The sequence below is a fragment of the Mus caroli genome, unplaced genomic scaffold (genome assembly GCF_978045245.1).
Source record: "Mus caroli unplaced genomic scaffold, Mus_caroli_1 scaffold_17, whole genome shotgun sequence".
In the NCBI taxonomy this organism is placed as follows: domain Eukaryota; kingdom Metazoa; phylum Chordata; class Mammalia; order Rodentia; family Muridae; genus Mus; species Mus caroli.
The window spans coordinates 28895098-28918058 of NW_028227272.1; the positions used below are offsets into that span (position 1 = coordinate 28895098).

At 47.3% G+C, this 22961-nt stretch overlaps 1 long non-coding RNA gene and 1 pseudogene across 1 annotated transcript; one reads left to right on the top strand and one right to left on the bottom strand.

Moving 5' to 3' along the window:
• LOC147000622 (uncharacterized) lies at positions 1 to 22787 on the bottom strand. The gene is made up of 3 exons (XR_015045745.1): positions 22734 to 22787; positions 9954 to 10111; positions 1 to 1793 (listed from the first exon to the last, which is right to left on the bottom strand). It is a non-coding gene; the product is annotated as an uncharacterized LOC147000622 (long non-coding RNA).
• Positions 11771 to 12722, top strand: LOC110312058 (ribonuclease H2 subunit A pseudogene; annotated as a pseudogene).
• Positions 22788 to 22961: the final 174 nt, after the last annotated feature.

Here is a 22961-nt window from a genome sequence, read left to right on the forward strand (position 1 = left end):
TCATGGCACACATCTTTATTTCCAGCACATGGGAGGCAGAGGCAGGTGGATCTCTGAGTTTGAGGATAGCCTGGTCTACAGAGTGAGTTCCAGAACAGCCAAGACTACACAGAGAGAAAAAAACAAAACAAAACAAAAATGCTCCCCTCCAGACAGGCCCAGTGTCTCACACCCACAACCTCAGCCCCTCAGGAGGCAGAGGCAGGGGCCTGAGGGCACAAGGCCAGCCTGGGCTATTGTACCAGTTACTTTTCCCTTCTGTGAGAAAACACCATGGCCAAGGCAACTTAGAGGAGGAAGGGTGTGCTAGGCTTATGGTTCCAGAGGGCTGAGAATCCTCTGCAGCAGGAAGTGAGACAGCCAGCAGCAGACACGGTGGCTGGGGCAGGAGCTGCTGCTCACATCTTGAACCAAAGCAGGAAGCAGAAAGCCAAGAGACAGCAGACTAGGATTGACACCATCTTTAAACTCTCAGAACCTCCCCCCAAGCAACACACTTCCTCCACGAGGCATCACCTCCTATACTGACCTAAACAGTGGCACCAACTGGGGACCAGTTTCAAATGTCAGAGACTGGCATTTATCATTCAAACCAGCACAGCTATGTACTGAGACCCTGTCTCATACAACAACACAGTGTCAAATCCTGGTGTCATTTGTATTGGACTCTTAATAAATTTATGCATCGTCAGGGTCAATGGACATTCTGAAAAGCTAATGTATTTTCTACATGTTCAGATTTCTTCTTTAGCAGAATTAAAGTTTTTTGAGAATATTTATTTTATGTTCCGTGTCTGAGGGTTTTGCCTGCATTATGTATGTGTCCAGGTGCTCACCTGGTGCCTCTGGAGGTGAGAGGAAGATGTCAGCTCCCCTAGGACTGGAGTTACAGATGGTGTGAGCAGCCATGGGGGTGCTGGGAACTGAACCTAGGCTCTCTGCAAGAGCAGCAGTGAGCACTCTTAACCGCTGAGCCATCTCTTCAGCATCGTTAGTAGAGTTTTAAAATTTAGTTCATAAGAATATCAGACACATCTCGTGGAGTTTATTCCCAATTGTTGAGCTTTGCTCAACATGTAATGGACTTAAGTGAACTTTCTTCCATCAGTTTTCTGAAAAGATGGTATTTTATTTGTTTTTTGGTTTGGTTTGGCTTTTGGTTTTTTTGTTTGTTTGTTTGTTTGTTTGTTTGTTTGTTTGTTTGTTGGTTTTTTCGAGACAGGGTTTCTCTGTATAGCCCTGGCTGTCCTAGAACTCACTCTGTAGACCAGGCTGTCCTGGGACTCAGAAATCCGCCTGCCTCTGCCTCCGGAGTGCTGGGATTAAAGGCATGCCCCACCACACCTGGCTGGCTTTTTGTTTTAAGTTTCTTTCTTGTCATCCCTAAAGGGAGCATTTTTGTTTTGTTTTGTTTTTTTCTCTCTGTGTCACCTGCTAAAGGGACTTTGACTATTCATCAAGAGTTGACAGTTTGGATAAAGCTATTCCAAATGTGTTTGTCCAGGTTCCATGAGCTTTGAGATTTTAGTTCAATTAAATAAGTACCAAGAGGCTTGCGTGCTGATTCATTTGGTCACAGGATGCTGACTTTTGTGTGAATTCTTGAGGTGAATGCCAGCCAGGCTGTGCCATTTTGCCTTCCTGTCAGCGACAATCAGGCTCTTCTGCTCTGTCCATCCTTGTCAGCTTTGGATGCTTCTCAGCGCAAGGCCTTTGGGGTTCCAGGTATAGATGATGCCATCTGGGGGGAGTTTTTCTTCCCTTTTGGTTTCAGTATCTCTCTCTTCTAGCTCCTGCCAAACCAGAAAAAAAAATGTTAAATAATATCTGTGAGGGGCTTATGTCTCCCTTGTTCTTTTTCTAAGCCTGGAGAAAGCTTTTGTTTCATGCACAAAAGCATGATGTTGACTTTGATACTCAGATAAACATACCTTATAGTCTTATACACCTACTCCTGTGAAGTAGCTATTGATTATAAACTGTTGAATTTTCTATAATCTATATACATGATAGAATTTGTGTTTATGTGTGGTAAAGTTTGTGGTGTGTGTGTGTGCGCGTGTGGGTATGTTTTGGGTTTTTTGTTTTGGTTTGGTTTTGGTTTTGGTTTTGGTTTTGGTTTTGGTTTTGGTTTTGGTTTTGGTTTTGGTTTTGGTTTTCCAAGACAAGGTTTCTCTGTGTAGCCCTGGCTGTCCTGGAACTCACTCTGTAGACCAGGCTGGCCTCGAACTCAGAAATCCCTTACCTCTGCCTCCCGCGTACTGGGATTAAAGACGTATGCCACCACTGCTTGGCTCATGTTATTATCTTTGAGACAGGGTCTCTCTCTGAACCTGATGGTGATTTACTCAGCTAGACTGGCTGGCTCATCTGCCTGTCTCCCCTTTGCTGTCACTGCATTTGGGGTTCCAGGCTGCCTGCTGCCACAGTGTGCTGCCATACCTGGCTTCTTATGTGGGTCCTGAGGATCTCAAGCCTTTGAAGCAGGCACTTCACCATCTTCCAGCTCTGATCTACCATCATTTACTTATTTGGTAATATGTATGATAAATTACATTAATTTCCTGGTAGCAATATTTTTGTTTCATATTTGAGACAGCATTTCAATCTGTAGTCCAATCTGGCCTGAAATTCACTGTAGAGCCAGAGATAGTTCCAAATTTGTAATTCTTTGTTGCAGAATATTTGATCATACTGTGAACCTCAAGGTTGTATTAGTTACTGAAAACCCCTGTTTCTAGTTGTAGTATGGCTCAGCCCTTAGCACACACCTTTAATCCCTCCGGTTGAAATACAGATACACCCTTAGTACACACCTTTAATCCCAAACAATGAAGGTAAAGTTAGTTTATAGAAGGAAGCAGCCATGTTTGAAAGTGATGTCTAACTGAGTGGCAAAGCAACAGATCAGAGAAAGACCGAATAAGATATGCCCCACTCTCACAAGAGAGAGGGAAAGGAAGCGATTTAAGGGAGGGTCTGGAGAGAGGATGAGATAGTTTTACCAGGCCAGTTATAGAGAGACAGGTTGCAGAGAGAGAACAAGCCAGAGAATGAGAAGGAGCCAAGAGAGTAGAACAAATTGCCAGAGTTAGTATGAGGCCAAACAGAAGCCATGTTGCATCAGTCAACTTGGAGAATTTGAGCAAGAACAACTGAGTTGAATCGGTTAGAGATCAGAAAGAATTAAGAGGGTGAGCTTATTGAGCGTAAGTCTCAGAGGATGAGAACATTCTAGGCCTCGATAAGATTGTAAGGCAGCTAGAAGCTTCCAGGACTAGGCCTAGGTTATCGGTCTGAGGTAGCAAGCCTTGGAGAGAGCAATTGCAGGATAATGAAAGGTACTTTTACGAGGCTTCTATCACCTGAGAGCTGAGGTTACAGAGTTATGCTATTATGCGCAGCTGAACTGTTTTTATATTTCTCCAAGGTAACTTTTGTTTTTGTTTATTTTATTGAGATATTATTTTCGAGATAGGGTCTCACTATGCGGCTCTGGCTGTCCTTGAACTCTGTAAACCTTGCTGGCCTCCAACTCACAGAGACCAACCTACCTCTGCCTCCAAAGTGCTTGGATCAAAGGTGTGTGTCACCAAGCCTGGCTAAGGTTACTTTTTAAAAAGATGTCTTTGAGAGCCTGGCAGGGTGCTAGCTGCCTATACCCCTTGTTGTGCCTATAAGCACAATAAGTGAGACCTGCTGCCTCCCTGTGCAGGAAGACCCCATTTCCTAAACCAGACAAAACAACTGCCTGAGTTTTTTCTCTCCTTGACTCCTAAAAGAGCAGCCACGGAATCTCCACAGAGTCATCTACAAAACCTCAGGGAACATCATGGAGGAGAGGCAGGAAAGACTGCAAGAGCCAGAGGATCAGAGAGTTTGCTCTGAGAGTGTCTCCTGCCCCCGTTAAGCCTCACCAACATGGCTGTTCAAACCGGAGCTGAACAAGGCTGGCATCTATGGACATGCTAAAGTGGATGGATGGGCAAAGACCAGGAGGCCTCAACCCTACGCCAAGAACCATAGGCAAGTGAGGGATCTGCATGGGAGAAATAATCTTCTCCAGGGAACAGCACACCAACTGGTTATCCGATGCCAATGGTCAGCCCTGAGGACGTTCATATGAAGAACATTGTATGGACTAAGCAGTTGTATCGATGTATTTAGCAATATGTGTGTGTGTGTGTGTGTGTGTGTGTGTGTAACAGTAATTAATGAAAAAAGAGCCCATTAATCTGAAAGAGAGAGAAGAGAGGGGTATATGGGAGGGTTTGGAGGAAGAAAGAAAGGGGAGATGATATAATAATATTAAAATCTCAAAAAAATAAAAATAAATTTTTTAAACAAGAAAGGGACCCCGTGAACTGAAATGTAGTGTCCTAGAAGGGTAAAGTGAGTCCTGCTGGCAGCCAGCAAGTGAACAGAGACCTCACCACAAATGAACAAGGGGCAGCTACAACCGTCTTATCTGAGCCTTCATATCTGAGGAGAGCCTTTGCAAACAACGTTGAGTGTGGAAGAGCTGTGTGTGCATAAAACTGCCCGGCGTTTTCAGCCACGCTGCAGGAAAAGGACGGACGGTGCTCCTAAAGGCAGCTGTCTCATCACAAATCCACAGTTAACCTTTAGGTCAAACCAGAGGCTCTTCATTGAGGACCTGGCTAAAGCCCTGTGCTCAGCCTTCTGGTGAGTCACCCCAACTCTTAGGGTTACCGGGCAATCCTGTTAATGATTGGAGATTTTCCTGATGTGTCTCAACTTCTTTCACAATGCTGGGGCGCAAGGAAGCAAGGGACTAAAAGTCAGGGTCTCCCGGGATGACTGGTCCTTGGAGTCTGATAAGAAGTATCCTGGAATCGGGGAAGTGTGCCCCACTGAGAAACGGGAGACCTCACTTTATGGATCAAACTCGATCAAACCCAAACTTCAGCGATGGCTGGCTCGCCCTCTAAGTTCGACGGGTGCAGTCTTTTTAACTCTCTCCTCCCAGCAAGGGTCTCCATGCCTCTGGCAGCAAGATCTGCCGGCTACAGGTTGGGTAGCGTTCCAGGCCAGAGCCAGGAACAGCCCTGGGTCTCTGGGTCACCCTGCAGCCAGAGCTGCACAAGAATCCTACCGGCTGGTGAATCCACAGAAATGGGACCGAGTTCAACTGACATAAATCCAGGGAAAAGTGCCCAGGGCAGGGGACTAGACACACATGAAGAAAACCGTATAAAATGGCCTATAAAAACCAGCATATGAGCAGATTCAGCCCGAACCCCCCAAACTGCCTTTGAGAAGGAAACGCTCACAGAAGCGGATCCATGCTGCCACCTTGTGGTCGTAACGAGAAAACAATCCGCTTCATTGATGGTGACTAGCTGGCCTGTGGCGCTCCCACTGGGAATCATGAACTATGGGAACAGTCACAGACTTAGGTGATACAAGCGTCTTCCCTGAGATAAAGGAAAGCACCACGGTTAGTCCCATTTTAATGATGAGAAAAATCTAGTCCTCAGACTAGAACGAGTCCTCCAGCCCAGCAGGGCAGAGCCAGGCTTAAGCTCAAGGCTCACCCACTATGAGCCAAACACAAAATGTTGTGAGGCCCCTAAAGGGCACACGCACCTGAATATCTCCGTACTTCATCGCATCAAGATATGAATAGAACCAATGGGGCAGGTGCTATTAAGTTGCTTTAGCAGGGGCTGGGGAGTTGGCTGAGTAGTTAAAGAGCAATGGCTTCTCTTCTGAGAGGACCTGGGTTCAATTCCCAGCACCTATGTGACAGCTCACAACTGTCTATAATTCCAGTTCCAATGGCTCCTACTCCCCTTCCAGACACCAGGCAGAACTGTAGTGCACAGACGTACATGCAAGCAAAATACCCACACATAGTAAATAATTTTTTTTTTCGAGACAGGGTTTCTCTGTGTAGCCCAGGCTGTCCTAGAACTCACTCTGTAGACCAGACTGGCCTTGAACTCAGAAATTCACCTGCCTCTGCCTCCCGAGTGCTGGGATTAAAGGCGTGTGCCACCACGCCTGGCCAATAAATAATTTTTAATAGCTTTTAGGGACTGTTTAGTAGGTAAAGGTGCTTCTGGGCAACCTTGGCCATCTAGTCCCAAACTCACACAATAGAAGAAGAGAACACAGACATTCTAAATACATACATGCATACATGCATAATACATACATATGTGGGGGGGTTACATTTTAAAAATATGGTCTAGTAAGATGGTTAATGGTTAAGGACACTTGATGCTCTTGCAGAGGGAGAGGGTTCAGACACAGCACCCACACATTGGTTTACAACCATCTGCAACTTCAGTTCCAGAGGATCTATGCCTTCTTCTGACTTCTGCATGAACATGGCACTCTACATACATGAAGGAAATCAATAAATCAACCTTTAATTCAAAGACTAATCAATGCTTGGTGTCATTCAAATTACATGGTTTTTGTTTTGGTTTGGTTTGGTTTGGTTTTTTGGTTTTTTTGGAGACAGGGTTTCTCTGTGCAGTCCTGGCTGTCCTGGAACTCACTCTGTAGACCAGGCTGGCCTTGAACTCAGAAATCCGCCTGCCTCTGCCTCCCAAGTGCTGGGATTAAAGGAGTGTGCCACCACACCTGGCCAAATTACAAGTTCTTAATGGAAATCTTTTACTGATGATTTTTAAAAAAAGAAAAAAGAAAACAGGCCCCTTCAGGTCTTCAACTCTGCCTGGGGCAGATCGGGCACACCTGCCCGTCTCCCATACCCCACAGTCTGCCTGTCTCCCAGGAAGTCTACAGTAACCAGAGACACAGATACACAAGAAGGTTTGTTGCTGAGGAGACTGAAACACAGGCTTGGCCTGGTCTAAATCACAGGAGTCGACAGTTCTAGAAACAAAGGTTTTGTCCCAGCTGTCTTGTGAAAGAAGAATAAGATATTCTAGATTTCAAAAAAGAAAACATTCTTTGACTCCAGTGTCAGGGACAGACATTTAGTGCTCTTTGCTGTGGCTGACAGCTGCCCTTCAACCTGTGAAACAGAGGCAAAAGGAAGAAGAGGCTATGGTTGGCCTGGCAGAGCCCTGGCAAAGCTGCTCCAGGCAGGGAAACTCCCCAAAGTGCAGTCAGAGCCGCAGGCTGCTGTCTGCACAGATTCTGTGGGCTGAGTCTTCAGCACGTCGTCAGGGAACTAATGATCCATGAAGGCTAGGGATATGTCACGTTATCTGCCTCTGGGACACTGGGCTGTGTGACTTCTCCATCCCAGATCTTCAAACTAACACGTTTGTGTATATCTGATGTTGCTGTTTCTGATTTTAAGCTACATGTATCTATCTAGGACTTTTAAATTGTCCATTTGTTTTACCATAATAGAAAAGAAATTTACCAGTTTAGCCTAGTGACACACACCAGTAGTCCCTGCACTGAGGAAGAAAAGGAAGGAGGCTCAGAAACCAGAGATCACTGCAGAGTAAAACCATGTTCTGAACCGAGAAATGTAGCCGGGCAGTGCTGGCCTAAGTCTTTGATCCCAGCACTCGGGAGGCTGAGGCAGGCAGATCTAGAAATTTGAGGCCAGCCTGGTCTACATAATGAGTTCCAGGAGAGCCAGGGCTGCACAATGAAACCCTATCTCAAAAAACAAAAGCAAAGCAAAGAAAGCAATTATGTGCATAAAGTGTGATGGAGGAAGATATCTGACACCTCTGGTTTCCATATGCACACATGCACATACCTGTGCACAATAACCTGTGCACACAAGGACATATACCCATATACCCATGTGAATGCGCTCTCTCTCTCTCTCTCTCTCACACACACACACACACACACACACACACATCACAAACTCTACTGTCTCTATAAACTGTAGAAAATTCAACAGTTTATTATCAAAAAAGCACATCATAGGAGTAAATATATTTCTCATTATAATATATGTTTATCTGAGTATCAAAGCCAACATCAGCCTTTATGGGCACAAAATAAAAGCTTTCTCCACGCCAAGGTCACGAACAAAGGAGACATAGCCCCTCACAGATATTATTTAACATTTTTTTTTCTGGTTTGGCAGGAGCTAGAAGAGAGAGATACTGAAAACAAAAGGGAAGAAAAACTCCCCCCAGATGGCATCATCTATACCTGGAACCCCAAAGGCCTTGTGCTGAGAAGCATCCAAAGCTGACGAGGATGGACAGAGCAGAAGAGCCTGATTGTCGCTGACAGGAAGGCAAAATGGCACAGCCTGGCTGGCATTCACCTCAGGAATTCACACAAAAGTCAGCATCCTGTGACCAAATGAATCAGCACGCAAGCCTCTTGGTACTTTTTTAAATGAACTAAAATCTCCAAGCTCATGAAACCTGGACAAACATGTTTGGAATAGCTTTATCCAAACTGCCCAAGGCACCTTTAGCTGGTGAATGGATGGCCCAGCCTCTCCAGACAATGGAGTATCTAGTGCTAAGAAGTCACGGTGACCAGGAGAACACTTCTGGGCATATTATTAAGTGAAAGGTGAGCGTAGAGTATTTATACAGCTGCTTCCGACTATATGACCTGGAAAACAGGGTGAGCTGTGGCTAGAGCTAGACAGAATGAAGCTGAAGAACATGAAGGATTTCATCCTAGTGATGAAACCATTCTCTGTGGGATCAGTTCCTCCAAAGCCATGCAATAGGTGACTCCAAGAGTAAGGCCCAAGGAAACCAGAGTCCATTGGCTTGTGGGTTCATTGGCTGGAGCAGTATGCCACACCTTGGCAGGGTGGAAAGTATAGGGCTCAGGAAAGAAGGGAATATGGGAATGTCACTGCTCAGAGGCAAGGTCTCTCTTTGTCTCTGTCTCCTCTGTTCCTCTCTCCCTTCTTCCTCTCTCTTTCCTTCCTTCCTTCCCTTTTCTCTCCTTTTTCCAATGTTTTTTTTTTCTTTTTTGAGAATTGCATGGGCTGTATTTTGATCATTGAGGTGGTTTGAATGAAAATGGCTTCCATAGGCACTGTTAGGAGGCCTTAGTGGAGGAAGTGGGGATGGGCTTTGAGGTTTCTTTCTTTTTCTTTTTTCGAAACAGGGTTTCTCTGTATATCCCTGGCTGTCCTGGAACACACTTTGTAATCCAGGCTGGCCTCGAACTCAGAAATCCACCTGCCTCTGCCTCCCAAGTGCTGGGATTAAAGGTGTGCACCACCACTGCCCAGCAGGCTTTGAGGTTTCAGAAGCTCAAGCCGGGCTTAGTGTGTCTCTCTTTCTTTCTGCTGCCTGCACATGCACATGTAGACCTCTTCATTTCTTCTCCAACGCCATGTCTGCCTGCATGCTGCTGTGCTTCTGCCATGATGAGAATGGACTGGACCTTTGAACTGTAAGCCAGCCCCAATTAAATGTTTGCCTGCATAACAGGTACCTTGGTCATGGTGTCTCTTCACAGCAATGAAATCCTGAGACAATCACATTCATCCCCCACTTCTCCCCTAGCTTCTCTCAGACCCACCCATGAGCTCCCGCTCTCATCTCAATTTTGTGTGTCCTTCTCCCCTCTTCTTTCCTTGCTTCCTTCCTTCCCTTCTTCTTCCTCCTCCCCCTCCTCCCCCTCCTCTCTCTCCTCCTCCTTCTTCTATAACCTACAAAGTCCAGTCTGTGCTGCCCATGCCATCATGGTAGACCTGAAGGACACACCCTTAAAGGAAAACTAACTGTCCCTCCTCCAGAAGCTATCAATAGTCAATAACACTTCAGATATGGTTGGGTCTTTCTTCTGTTTTTAAAGAATTTTAAAATTATTTTCACAATGTATGTATGTATGTATGTATGTATGTATTAGGTTGTATGTGTGTGCATGCTACTATATGGGTCTAATTTAAAATACATACATACATACATTATATATATATATATATATATATATATATATATATATATATACTAATTCAGTAGTTTAATATAAACATCAGAGACCAGCATGGTGATTCATACCTGTAATACCCGCATAGGGAAGCAGGGAAGCTGAGTCCAGCAGATCTCTGGGATTTTACGCACACAGCAAGTTCCAGGAGGGGTGGGACCATGTGCTCTCACAGGAAAAAACAAACAAAGCGCCTTATTAGAATTGATGGAATCTTCAAGTCCATTACCTGATAAGAAGAACAAAAGCAGCAAAGCTCAACAATTGGGAATAAACCCCATGAGGTGTGTCTGATATTCTTATGAACTAAACTTTAAAACTCTACTAACGACGCTGAAGAGATGGCTCAGCGGTTAAGAGTGCTCACTGCTGCTCTTGCAGAGAGCCTGGGTTCAGTTCCCAGCACCCCCATGGCTGCTCACACCATCTGTAACTCCAGTCCTAGGGGAGCTGACATCTTCCTCTCACCTCCAGAGGCACCAGTTGAGCACCTGGACACATACATAATGCAGGCAAAACCCTCAGACACGGAACATAAAATAAATATTCTCAAAAAACTTTAATTCTGCTAAAGAAGAAATCTGAACATGTAGAAAATACATTAGCTTTTCAGAATGTCCGTTGACCCTGACGATGCATAAATTTAATAAGAGTCCAGTACAAATGACACCAGGATTTGACACTGTGTTGTTGTATGAGACAGGGTCTCACTACATAGCTGTGCTGGTTTGAATGATAAATGTCCTCCAGTCTCTGACATTTGAAACTGGTCCCCAGTTGGTGCCACTGTTTAGGTCAGTATAGGAGGTGATGCCTCGTGGAGGAAGTGTGTTGCTTGGGGGGAGGTTCTGAGAGTTTAAAGATGGTGTCAATCCTAGTCTGCTGTCTCTTGGCTTTCTGCTTCCTGCTTTGGTTCAAGATGTGAGCAGCAGCTCCTGCCCCAGCCACCGTGTCTGCTACTGGCTGTCTCACTTCCTGCTGCAGAGGATTCTCAGCCCTCTGGAACCATAAGCCTAGCACACCCTTCCTCCTCTAAGTTGCCTTGGCCATGGTGTTTTCTCACAGAAGGGAAAAGTAACTGGTACAATAGCCCAGGCTGGCCTTGTGCCCTCAGGCCCCTGCCTCTGCCTCCTGAGGGGCTGAGGTTGTGGGTGTGAGACACTGGGCCTGTCTGGAGGGGAGCATTTTTGTTTTGTTTTGTTTTTGTTTCTCTCTGTGTAGTCCTGGCTGTTCTGTAACTCATACTGTAGACCAGGCTATCCTCAAACTCAGAGATCCACCTGCCTCTGCCTCCCATGTGCTGGAAATAAAGATGTGTGCCCTGAGTGGTGGCATGGAGTGGGTGATTTTATCATGTTACACAGCAAATTCCTACACAACTCCTGGATAGAGACATGTGATAATATCTATAAAATTACTGTGTACATTCATCTACTTTTGAGACAAGGTCTTGCTATAGGGCTTATGACTGAAGCTTGAACTTTGATCCTCCTGCCTCAGATTCCTCCCGAGTGCTGAGATTACAGGTGTAATCTACCATGCCAAGCTTCCTCTTACTGTTGTGGAGGGCCCTGCAGGAGAAACAACAAATGGCTTTGAACTCATGGGGTGTAGCTCCCTGGTTAGCACAGCCAGGATAGGTGCAGTTCAGTGGAGCACAATCGAAGGACCACGGGTCCTGAGGACTTCTTGCTGGTATGGAGTCCTGCTCTGCTTGCTGCCCTCACATCCCTCTTAATCTAAGAATTGTATGAAAACTCTAAGGGGGCTCTAGCCCCTCACTAGGCAGTGTCTCCAGCACTAACAATAAATGTGCTTGATCTCGAGTTTTTGCGGAAAACGCGCGCTGGGACCTGTGCTTGCAGTGTTGTTTTCTACAACTGTTGGCTGTCGCAGAGGCAGCATGGATCTCAGTGAGCTGGAGAGGGACAATATGAATCGTTGTCGTCTGAGTTCTCCTGTACCTGCTGTGTGTCTCAAGGAGCCGTGCGTTCTGGGCGTGGATGAAGCGGGCCGAGGCCCTGTGCTTGGTCCCATGGTCTACGCCATCTGTTACTGCCCCCTGTCTCGCTTGGCAGATCTGGAGGGCCTGAAAGTAGCAGACTCAAAGACCTTGACAGAGAATGAGCGGGAGAGGCTCTTTGTGAAAATGGAGGAGGATGGAGACTTTGTGGGTTGGGCTTTGGACGGCCTGTCTCCAAACCTGATCTCTACCAGCATGCTTGGGCGAGTCAAGTACAACCTCAACTCCCTGTCACACGATACAGCTGCGGAGCTGATATGGTACACACTGGACCAGAATGTGAATGTCACTCAGGTATTTGTGGGCACTGTAGAAATGCCAGAGACATACCAGGCTCGATTACAACAGCGCTTTCCCAGGATAGAGGTGACAGTCAAGGCCAAAGCTGACTTCCTGTTCCCTGTGGTCAGTGCTGTCAGCATTTTTGCCAAGGTGGCCAGAGACAAGGCTGTGAAGAACTGGCGTTTGTGGAAAGTTTACAGGATCTGGATTCCGATTATGGCTCAGGCTATCCCAATGATCCCAAGACCAAAGCCTGGCTGAGGAACCATGTGGACCCTGTGTTTGGCTTCCCCCAGTTTGTACAGTTCAGTTGGAGCACAGCCCAAGCCATCTTGGAGAAGGAGGCAGAAGATGTCACTTGGGAGGACTCAAAGCTGAGGAGGACCCTGAGCAAGAATCACCTCACTTCAGCCAGGGCCCGCAGACCTGCCGCCCTCAGGCCCCCCACAGATACTTCCAGGAGCGAGGCCTGGAGGCAGCCAACAGCCTCGAGGAGCCAACGTGTGCACCACCTGCCCTTCTGACCCAGGAATAAAAGCTGTTCAAGAAAAAAAAAAAAAATGTGCTTGATCTCCTTCAGGCCCTGCTGCTGGAGCAGATGAGTGATTCAGTCACCACCCCAGAGAAGAACTTAGTGACTCAGAGAGTCAGCAATGACCACCACCCTTAGAAAACATTTGAAAAAAATAAAATTGTTAGGGAAGCTAGGTTACTATGTTTTTGTTACAGGATCTGATGTAGAAAATCTTAGACAACAGTTTGAAGTTCAGAAAGGCACTCTCATTAGTTAAGTGAGGGACCTGTTATGGTCAGGGAACAAGAACAGTGGCAGTGAAAAAGTAAAACGTAAAAACAAAATTCTAGGCCTTTTAGGCCCTGGCTTGGGAATGTGGCCTTTGTGACTCAATGCTCCAAGGTATGCTAATCATAAAACCAGATAGCGACATTCCTCCACCTACCTGCTTCCTGGGTTCAAGGAGTGTTCATTCAAAGAAAGTGCTATTGTTAGGGGCTCTTAGAAACTGTCTTGAGAGTTAATTGGAACAATTACCAGGTATTCCTTGTGACACTTGTGACTTTGCACTTCCTTGGGACTCTTAACTGGTATCTTTGGTATTTTCCAACAACGCCCTCCCCATCTCCTTGAGTTGTGGTTTCTTCCTTTAAATATCCCCTTATCCAGCTACTCGGGGTGCCACGGTCCTCTACCCCCCCCCCCCCGCATGGTGTATTGAAAGGAAATAAAACTTGAGACCTGTGATTCATGTAATGTATGTCAAATAGCCCAAAGAGGAGTTTGTGAGCTTTAAAACCTAGGGCTGAGAACATAGCAGAACAGGCCAGGACATGCCCGGGCAGGCCCATCGTTACATGTCCTGACTGGCCTAGTGCCTCCCTATCTCCCGCCCTTCTGACAGTCTGTTGATGTTTAAATGAACCAATCATGTGAAACCGTGCCAATTCCTCCCCTGACCCCACCCCTTTTCTATAAAAGTCCCTAGCTTCCAAGCCTCGGGGTCGAAACCACTGTCTCCTGTGTGAGATATGTTTCAACCTGGAGCTCTGCCATTATGGCTCCACCATGTGGTCAACACCTCTGTCTCCTGCGGGAGATATGTGTCGGCCTGGAGCTCCGTCATTAAACTACCTCGTGTTCTTACATCAAGTTGGCCGTCTGTTCGTGATTCTTGGGTGTGCACCGAATTGAGAATTGAGTGGGGGTTTCCCCACTAGGTTCTTTCATTATGACCGTGGGCCCGAGAGCGCTCTTGAATAAAAAATCCTCTTGTAGTGTGCAGCAAGACTGTTTCTTGTGGGTGACTTTGGGGTGTCGCCTCTCCTGAGTCAGAATGTGGGAGAGTCCTCACGTTGTGGGTCTTTCATTAGCACTGGCTAACGCGACTCTCACTGAGGCTGGGCTGTGATGGTTGATTTCTTTTTTTTTTTTTTTTTTTGTTTGTTTTTCTAGACAGGGTTTCTCTGTGTATCCCTGGCTGTCCTGGCACTCACTTTGTAGACCAGGCTGGCCTTGAACTGAGAAATCCGCCTGCCTCTGCCTCCCGAGTGCTGGGATTAAAGGCGTGCGCCGCCACCACCCGGCTGATGGTTGATTTCTTACACCCATTTTTGCCCTGAGCTTCCTGATATGATTTATTAAGAATTGTTGATGTAGCCGGGCGTGGTGGCGCATGCCTTTAGTCCCAGGTCATGACAAGGAAGTAAGCTCAGGCAAGAATCTTAGGGTGGGACAGAAAAGTAGGCAACAGGCTAGAATCTGATTTGGGGCTTGGACAAGGAAGTAGGCCCAGATATTTTGGTCATCCTGGGAAGCCCTTAGAAACAGCGACCACAGGCGCGATCACAGGACTTTGCTCACTGTCTTGCTAGTTCCTCGTTGTACCACTCAACCTTATTACTTGCATGTAATTAAAATGGTGTAAAAGCGGATTGGGAAAGAATAAACCTGCCTTCAGTCTCAGGACTGATTGGGGTCATGCTGCAGTACTGTCTAATTCTCTCTTTTCCATCCCCCTGACTGCACTGGAGAACTGACTGAGCAGACTTGGTCATGTGCATACACATATTGAAGAACCCTAAGGGGTTTTCCAGTCCCACACCCTCCTGTCAGCTTCTCCCTCCTGCCTGGGGTCAAGGCTAGGCCAAGTGCCATTCTCCAAGGTCAGAAACTTTCTTGAGTAAAAAATTCTCTATCAGTCACCTGACCCTCTGGAAAGTCCCAGGTAGAGTTCAAACTCGTGACATGCTTGCTAGCCAATAGATTTAAAGGTCAATATGCTTAGCCAATAAGTTTAATTGTAACCTTGCTGCTGTAACCTGTGCCCCTAAAAAGTATGAAAACAGCTTGTAATAGCTACTCGAGGTCGCCTTCTTAGGAACTCACCTTAAGGGACTAATTGAAGGTCAACCCGAGGTCCTGGAAAATAAACTTCTTGCTTTTACATCGATCTGCGACTCAGTCTCACTCGGGGTCATCTCAAAGTAAGTACCACTGAGAGAGGGTTGGGATCTTACAGTATATGTGTATATGTGTGTATATGTGTATACGTGTATGTGTTGGTGTGCATATGTATGAAGTTTGTGTAAGAGTGTGTTGACACTTTGTTCCATCTACCCAACAGGTATGTATGTATATATGTAGATGTGTATGTGTATGTATATGTATATGTGAAATTCTTGGAGCCTGCTTGTTGGAGCTTTGCTCCAGCCATCTAATGTGTGAATATGTATGTGTCTGTCTGTCTGTATGTATGTATATATGTATGTATGTACATATTTGTATATGTAAAGGTGCTGGAGCCTGTGTTTGCTGCAACTATTCTATGTGTATGTATGTGTGTGTGCTTGCGTTCCCTCCCTTTTCTTCTCTCTCATCACGGCTGCCAAGAGCAGCAGCCCTCATCAGTTGCTATCAGCCATTGCCACACTTGGCTGCCTGCCTCAGTGTACCCCGTGGGGTCAAAGCTGGTCTTTAACAGGGCTTTGTGACTTAAATGCACTATCTGGCTATATCTGCTCAGCAATCCTCTTTTTAAGTTTTGTTCCTGAGGTGGGGTCTTGTTATGCAGCACTGGCTGGCCCAGATGTGCTGCACTTGAGTCCTGTTACATAGCCTGGGCTGGCCCAGATGTGCTGCACTTGAGTCCTGTTACATATCACTGGTTGGCCCAGATGTGCTGCACTTGAGTCCTGTTACATAGCCTGGGCTGGCCCAGATGTGCTGCACTTGAGTCCTGTTACATATCACTGGTTGGCCCAGATGTGCTGCACTTGAGTCCTGTTACATAGCCTGGGCTGGCCCAGATGTGCTGCACTTGAGTCCTGTTACATATCACTGGTTGGCCCAGATGTGCTGCACTTGAGTCCTGTTACATATCACTGGTTGGCCCAGATGTGCTGCACTTGAGTCCTGTTACATATCACTGGTTGGCCCAGATGTGCTGCACTTGAGTCCTGTTACATAGCCTGGGCTGGCCTAGATGTACTGCACTTGAGTCCTGTTACATAGCCTGGGCTGGCCCAGATGTGCTGCACTTGAGTCCTGTTACATATCACTGGTTGGCCCAGATGTGCTGCACTTGAGTCCTGTTACATATCACTGGTTGGCCCAGATGTGCTGCACTTGAGTCCTGTTACATATCACTGGTTGGCCCAGATGTGCTGCACTTGAGTCCTGTTACATAGCCTGGGCTGGCCTAGATGTACTGCACTTGAGTCCTGTTACATAGCCTGGGCTGGCCCAGATGTGCTGCACTTGAGTCCTGTTACATATCACTGGTTGGCCCAGATGTGCTGCACTTGAGTCCTGTTACATATCACTGGTTGGCCCAGATGTGCTGCACTTGAGTCCTGTTACATATCACTGGTTGGCCCAGATGTGCTGCACTTGAGTCCTGTTACATATCACTGGTTGGCCCAGATGTGCTGCACTTGAGTCCTGTTACATATCACTGGTTGGCCCAGATGTGCTGCACTTGAGTCCTGTTACATAGCCTGGGCTGGCCTAGATGTACTGCACTTGAGTCCTGTTACATAGCCTGGGCTGGCCCAGATGTGCTGCACTTGAGTCCTGTTACATAGCCTGGGCTGGCCCAGATGTGCTGCACTTGATTCCTGTTACATAGCACTGGTTGGCCCAGATGTGCTGCAATTTTCTTGCCTTAGCCCCCAGGATGCTGGGATTCAGGTTTGTGCCTCTGTGCCTGACAGCACTCTGCTTTGTCATGTATCATTCGTTTTGTTTTGTTTTGTTTTGTTTTGTTTTTTTAAGACAGGGTTTCTCTGTGTAGCCCTGGCTGTCCTGGAACTTACTCTGTAGACCAGGCTGGCCTCTTAACTCAGAAATCTGCCTGTCTCTGCCTCCCAAGTGCTGGGATTAAAGGCGTGTGCCACCACTGCCCGGTATCTTGTATCATTCTTTATTCTTCTGGGATGAGTGTCTTCTCCTTATGTGCCCCTTGTGTGCCTGGTGCCCACAGAGACAGAACAACAAAAACCTAAGAAATACAAAAGACTTTCACAAAAACAAAAATCAAATCAAACAAGTAAAAGAAAAGAAAAGAAAAAAAAGCTAAAACAGAGCAAAATGAAAGAGAACCCCACAGAAGTACCGTGGAGTTCGTTTTTGTGTTGGCCGACCACTCCTGGGCATGGGCCTGCTCTGCAGTGTGGCTGATATACAAGGAGACCCTTTGCCAGCAGGTACCAATTACAGCTAGCATCCTGGTTAAGGTGGGACCTCGTGTCCACTTCCAGTATCAGGGCTGGGCCCACATCTGGCTTGAACCTGTGCAGTCCTTGTGTGTGCTGCTGACACAGTCTGTCAGTCCTGTAACAGTGCTCGTTAGCTCCAGCAGTCCCTTCTGCTCTCTCCATCATTCTGTTTCCTCTTCTGCTTCGACCCCTGATCCCTGAGGTGAGGGGTTGGATGAAGCCATCGGTATAGATGGGCTTATTTTCATTGGGTTTCCTTTCTGGATGTACATTAGTATTCCTGGAGCTCTCATATGCTTTTCAGTCATTTTTAAAAATCTATAGAGCCAGGTGTAGCGGCACATGCCTTTAATCCCAGCATTCTACATAATGAGTCCCTATATTAAACACAATTAAGTCTTTAAAGTTTTTGAGTCTCCCTAATCTGCAATTTTTGTGTGTGTGATCTGTTTCTCTGTCTCTGTCTCTCTCTCTCTCTGTGTCTCTCTCTCACACACACACACACACACACACACACATATACACATGCACATACACATACACACATGAGAGCACACACTCACCCTAATTTGCGCTCCCTTCATGTCCCCACCCCTGGTCTTTCCTCGGGGCTTCACCTAGGACAGTCTAGTTCCCATGCAGGGTGAGAGCCTGTTGCAAGAAACCAAAAAGGAAATAAAAGAAAAAAAGGAATTAGTACAGACCCCCGCCCAATCATCTCCTAATGACATCATGACCTCTGAGGACACGGTGGCACTTGCCTGTAATCTCAGCACCTGTGAGTCTGAAGCAGATAGTCTAACAAGCTGCAAGGCCAGCCTCAGCTACATAGCTAGATCCTATCTCAAAGCAGATGAAAAGATTAAATGAGATTAAGCGAGAGACATGCATGGCATATAGTGACTGACCCCTTACAGAGTCAGCCTGCCTCCTTCCTGCCTCCTTCTCCAGCCTTTGCTCTGCATAATAATATGTGTGGACCGAGAACCTGGCCAAGCCATTGTCCTGTTGTTGAAAGCATTTCACCAGTCCTTCATTACACGGGGATAAAGTAAACTCTTCTTAGCAAGACACACACAAACACACACCACACACACACACAATTTAACCTACAAAAGCATAAATCGTCAAGATGCCAGCAGGTCTCTGGCATGAGGTATCCAGAGGCCATTCTGGGTATCTCTTGTGCTGGGCTAACAGCAATGGAACCTGACAAGGTTATCAATGTAAGTCAAACAGTAAGAGAAGGTCGTTAAACTACGCTGGCAAACTGGATACCCACATAAGGGAGAAATGAGACCGGAGCCCCACATATCATGTGGAGAAGTTAGTTTGAATCTATCAGATATCCAGAGTGATAAAACATTTTCAATTACAGACAAAAACTTAGGAAATTTTAAAGTAGGCAAAACTTCCTTTGATCCAAAAGCAAGTACTAGGCCAGGCCTGAGGGCACAGGCCTGTCATTCTAGCTACTCAGAATTCTGAAGCCCCGGACCACCAGTTCAAAGCCTGCCTGGACCACACAGTGATTTCAAAGCCATATTAAGTGACCTACCTAGTGAAACCCTGTCTCAAAGAAGAGGGGAATATCATTTTCGGAGCTGTAGGGACCTTTACACAAGCATGAAGACTAGAATCCCATCCTCAAAACCCATGTTTAAAAACCATGTGTGGCCAGGCATGGCGAGATATAGATATGCCTTCAATTTCAGCACGTGGGAAGCTGACACAGGGGAATCTCTGTGGGTCGGAGGCCAGCCTGGTCTACAGAGTGAAATTCCAGAACAGCCAGATCTACATGGTTGGACCCTGTCACAACAACAACAGCAAGAAGAAGAGGAGGAGGAAGAAGAGGTGGTAGGCACAGCAAGAGCAGCTAGGTGTGTGCACTTGAAATTCCAGTACCAGAGAAGCAAAGAGGGAGTGCCTGGGACTCACTTGATGAGCCAGAGAGGCAAAGAGGGGATGCCTGGGGCTGAGCTAGTACCCCGTGGCAGACTCTGCTGCCAAAAACAAGGTTTGGTGCTCTTAATCAACAGGACCTGAGGTTGACATTCTGTTCTTAGAACACACTGGCACGCGCCCGGGCACCCGAGCACGCACCCACATGCACACACAGGTACATGTATGAACACACACCAGCATACATACATGAATACACACAGAACATATATGAACACATAAGTGTGTGCATACACAAACACATGCCCCACATGTACACATCTATTTTAAGGGATAAGGGTAGATAGAGTACTTGTCTAGCAGCCTCAGAGTCCTGTGTTCAATCCCAACACCAAACCCAGTATGATCCAGAAAGGAAGAACAAATTATCTTGGATGTTTTGAAAAGGGGTGTCCCCATGTAGTGGTCCCCAGGACAGTCTCGAATGTGTATTAGTCACCATCTCTGCCTCTACCTCACAAAGTGCTAGAATTGCAGGTGTGTACCACCATGCCCAGCTTGGGAGATTTTAACAAATTAGATGCTGTTACAACTAGAATCTGGCCTTTGGAGAGTTACTGGTGAGAAGATCCAAAGCGGAATCCTGGGAGTGTGTCTCAGTGCTGGGGTGTTTGTCTAGCTTGCATGAGTTCCCAGGTTCTGTCTCAAGCACTAAAACTTTTTATAAAGGAAAGATGGGGAAGTGAACTGGGACTTGAGAGCCAGGAACCCCATACTCAGCGGGAGGGAGGGGGAGGGAGGGAGAAGGGAAGCAGGGAGAGAGAGTGGGAGGCAGGGGACACAAATGAAGATTCCAAGCCAAGCCATAGGTTACCATGGACTTTAATGGAAATAGTGAAACTGCTTTGCAAAATATCTGACAGCCTCCTAGAGAGGCAGCAAAAGATGAGCCTGCTGAGGCTGTAATTAGGATCTCTGGGAGGGCATGGAGGCTGCAGGACACTACCAAGGTCAAGGCCAACCTGAGCTACAGAGTGAGTTTATGTTAGCCTGGGCATACCTGTCTAAAAACAAAAGTTAGAGAGGCCGGAGTCGGGTAGGTGATACATCGGTGGCAGCGCATCTGCAGAACTGCGCATGCCCTTGCTCAGTCCCTCGGCGCCTGAACAGAAGCAAACCACAGCCTCTCACAAGCCCGCCCACACAGGTCCGCGCACAGCGGCTTTAATATACATATGAAAGTCATTTTTTACTCATAGTATCCCCAGCTGGAAACAACCCAAACATTCCGCTTCGGGGCTCTGAGAGGGCGCCTGGACACCAAGTGTTCAAATGAATAAGAGTGTGTGGTGTCTCCACGCAGAGGAAAACCCCACTGACAAACGGGGAAGGATGGAGACACAGTCCAACAAGGATTCAGGACTGCATCTGCCCATGCCGGAGTCCATTTTGACTTCTTCCAGAGCAAGGCTTAGCCATCTGTGAGAGTTTCCAGCACTCTGTCCCTCCAGCAACTTACTATGGTGGTCCAGACGTCTACTGCTCCACTGCTCCTGCTTCATAGCAACCCCACCCAAACCTGCTTTCTTTAACTAAATTAGAAGTCACCGGGGGAAATCTTCTTGGCTCTGGTGAAGGCCTTGGCCTACCTGTCCATCTGTCCTATCTGTCCATCTGTCCTACACATCCTGGATCCCGAACAGCCACTCCTGCCCCTGCTGGGATCTATAACACAGCAACCATATTCAAAGTGTTCCACTGAGTCACCTGCTCTGCGGCTCAAACACCTACCACACCAAACTTTTTTTTTCTTTTTTTTTAAAGGGGAAGAGGCAGGTTTCTCCTAGAGAGAACTGTCTTTCTAGGAATAATTCAGACTCTAACCAGAGAAGAGCCACACGGGGACTTGTTAGTATGATCAAATTTCCTGCGAAGGGGATACGTGGTCACAGGTCATATACCTAGGCAGCCCTCCACTGTCCTGTGGGAGATGGGGTGGGGATATTGTAAATATCTTGATCCAAGTCCCTGGACCTCTGTCAGGCCAAGGCTAGGTATGTAGCCTCTGTCCTATGGCGGAGCTCAGCACAGAAGATCAGACAATACATCTGTTGTATTCGGCCACTGGGGTGGATTTTTAAAGGCATGTGTTCTGTGAAAAGAGCCAGGCACAAGAGAACACTGGCTGGCTGCTTCTATTTAAACAACATTCTGGGGATGGCAGGCAACAATAGTAGAGATCAGAACAGTCCATATCAGGCAGAGGTCGGAAGGCTGCAACAAGGACAGGAGAGAACTTTTGGAGGGGATGGATGTGGTTTTTGAGCTGAAGCAGTAGCCAGCCCAGCTTTTCGTTTGTCAAAAGCCTCAGGACTCAGAGAATATGAATAATTTCTGGCATTTATTGTATGTAAATTATACCTCAGTACAGTAGTTCTTTGGTTTCTTTGCTGTTTTTTGTTTGTTTAATGTGAACACTGTTGCGGAACATGAAGGGAACACAAGCAGGCGACTCTGATCAGGAACGTTCCAAAATCAGGATTTAGAAGTGGCGAGCTAGCAGGCCTCCTCCCTACCAGTTTAGAGTCGGGTTTAGGAAGGCCTCGTGCCGCCAGGGGGCAGTGTCACAGCCCCCAGGCCGCACGTCCCTCCAGCTGTAGGCGGGGATTCGAGGGACCCGGGGAACGACAGGCTCGGGAGTGGTGCATAGATCTGCAGAGGGGGGCTGTGACGCGTCCCTGCGTGGTGGGCACCGCGTCGCGTGGCTCCGCTTTTTGTACCGCCCTACTCGCCTAGAGCATCGGTGCTAGTCGCCCCAGAAGCCGGACTCCTGCGACCCTTGGCTGTCTCTCTCCAGCCGGCTGTTGGGCAAATAGCCCGTCTCCGCCTGCAGCACGCACAAAGGAACAGACCAGACCGTTGTCAGCATGAAAGGCGCTGCCCCTGACAGCTGCCTGGAGTGTCAGCATCCCGGGAGAACCGAACCAGCTGCCGAAAGACCACATCCAAAATCCCACTGTGCAAGAAAGCAGGGAGTGGCTGCCCTTAGGCGATCGCCGCCCCTGACTCAGGAACCTCCATCGCTGTCACTTTGGTTTTGTTTGAGTGGGATTTGCTTTTGTTAGAGCCTAAAGAAGAGCACACGTGCTAGGCTAGCTCTGTGCCATAGAGCACACCCCCGGCCCAGAGTGAATGTTTCGAACGACAAAAGGTGGTGTGGTGGCGCACGCCTGTTAACCAGCTTTCGGAGGATGAGCAGGAGAAAGACGAGTTCGAGGCCACCAGCCCCGTTTCAAAACACGCAAACAAAACGAAAAGCGAGAAACGCTTTGGCGTAACTGTGCTAGTACTAAAAAAGGAAGCTTATGGCGCATAGATTTACAAGGAGGGAATCACAGAATGCACTCACAGAAAGGCAAAGTAGAATTAGTCACTGCCCGGTGCGGGTCCCTCTGGAGTCCCCACCGCGACCACTGCAGACTGCGGGACTGGGGGCGGGGGCACGCACAAATGACCCCATCCTTCTTCGCTCCGCGTAGCTAGTTCTGCCTGATCCCTTGGCCTAATTCCCTGGTTGAAGTCCAGAGTCGGCCGTGGAGAGGGAACGCCATCGCCCCACCCCGCCCTGCAGCCCTCT